The 1,350-nt window shown below is 73.7% G+C and overlaps 1 non-coding gene across 1 annotated transcript; it reads left to right on the forward strand.

The window, feature by feature from the left end:
- Positions 1 to 849: 849 nt before the first annotated feature.
- On the forward strand, positions 850 to 1,002 carry LOC144614480 (5.8S ribosomal RNA). Its single transcript, XR_013552280.1, has one exon. It is a non-coding gene; the product is annotated as a 5.8S ribosomal RNA (ribosomal RNA).
- The last annotated feature ends 348 nt before the right edge of the window (positions 1,003 to 1,350 follow it).

Genomic DNA, 1,350 nt, shown 5'->3' on the forward strand with positions numbered 1-1,350 from the left:
GGTGCCACGGGGAAGGTGTGCTCGGAAGTGAGGGCGGGGCCGGGGCCGGTCAGCCCCGGCGGCCCTGGATGGGGGGGGAGAAGAAGGGTCGTGTGGGGGTCGTGGGGGGGGGAAGCGAGGGGCGTCGGGCGGCGGCGGTCTGTGGGGGGGCGGTTAGCCCCCGTCGGAGCCTCCGTCACGGGCCGGCAGCGTCGGGGCTTTCGGTTGCCGTTTGTGGGTCCGGCCGCGGCCCCGGGGGGGCCGGCGTCGAGGTGGTTGGCGGTGTCGCGGGCTCCCTCGTCCCCCACCCACCTCGCCCGCCTCCACCCTGTCCAGGTACCTAGCGCGTCCCGGCGCGGAGGTTTAAAGACCCTTTGGGGGTCGCCCGTCCGCCTCGGGTCGGGGCGGTCGGGCCCGTGGGGAGCCGTGGAGGCTGGTCTTCCCGTGTCTCCTCCAGACTCCGCTGCCCGCCCCCCCCGCCGCCCCAGGCCGGGGCGCCGCCGCGCTTGCGCCCACGCCACGGCCCTCCCCGGTTGCCGGGAGGGGGCTTGCCCGGCGGCTGCCGGGTGGTGCGTGAGCGTGTGCGTGTGCGTGCGCCCCGTGTCCCTTGGGTGTGTGTTGGGGGGAAGGGGACAGGCGGGAACCCCCTGGGCGCCTGTGGGGTTGTTCCGAGCTCGCCCCGCGCGTCGTCCGCGTGGCGGGGCGGGCTGCTGGACTTGCCCTGTTCCAACCCTTCCGACCTCTCGGAGTCTGGTCTTTGTTGTCTCTCGCTGGCCGGCCGGAGGCACCCTTCGGGGATGTGCTGTGCCAGGTTGGGGGGGGTCGCCCCTTTTCGGGGTTGGCCCTCCCGGTGATCACAAAAACTCGTACGACTCTTAGCGGTGGATCACTCGGCTCGTGCGTCGATGAAGAACGCAGCTAGCTGCGAGAATTAATGTGAATTGCAGGACACATTGATCATCGACACTTCGAACGCACTTGCGGCCCCGGGTTCCTCCCGGGGCTACGCCTGTCTGAGCGTCGCTTGCCGATCAATCGCCTCCCCCGGGTGGGTCTCTCTCCCGGGGGTAAGGCGCGGCTGGGGGTTCCCTCGCAGGGCCTGTCCCGCCGGCGCCCGCCCCTGCCCGAGTGCGCCCCGCCACGCCCGCCTGCGCGGCGGTTCGGTGTGCGGGGTCGTCTGCGGGCCGGGGAGAGGGTCGTCCTGGCCGCCGGGCCCTCCGTCCCCCTAAGTGCAGACGACGGTGGCCGCCGCTGCCGGCCCTCCCTCCTTCCTCCTCCTCCTCCTCCTCCTCCTCCCCGCCCCCTCCCCGGCCCCGTGTGTCCGGTCCCCGCCGCCTCCCTCAGCACCCCCCTCGCCCCCGCCTCGCCCCG

This window comes from Panthera onca, chromosome E1, assembly GCF_046562875.1.
Source record: "Panthera onca isolate mPanOnc1 chromosome E1, mPanOnc1 haplotype 2, whole genome shotgun sequence".
NCBI lineage: Eukaryota > Metazoa > Chordata > Mammalia > Carnivora > Felidae > Panthera > Panthera onca.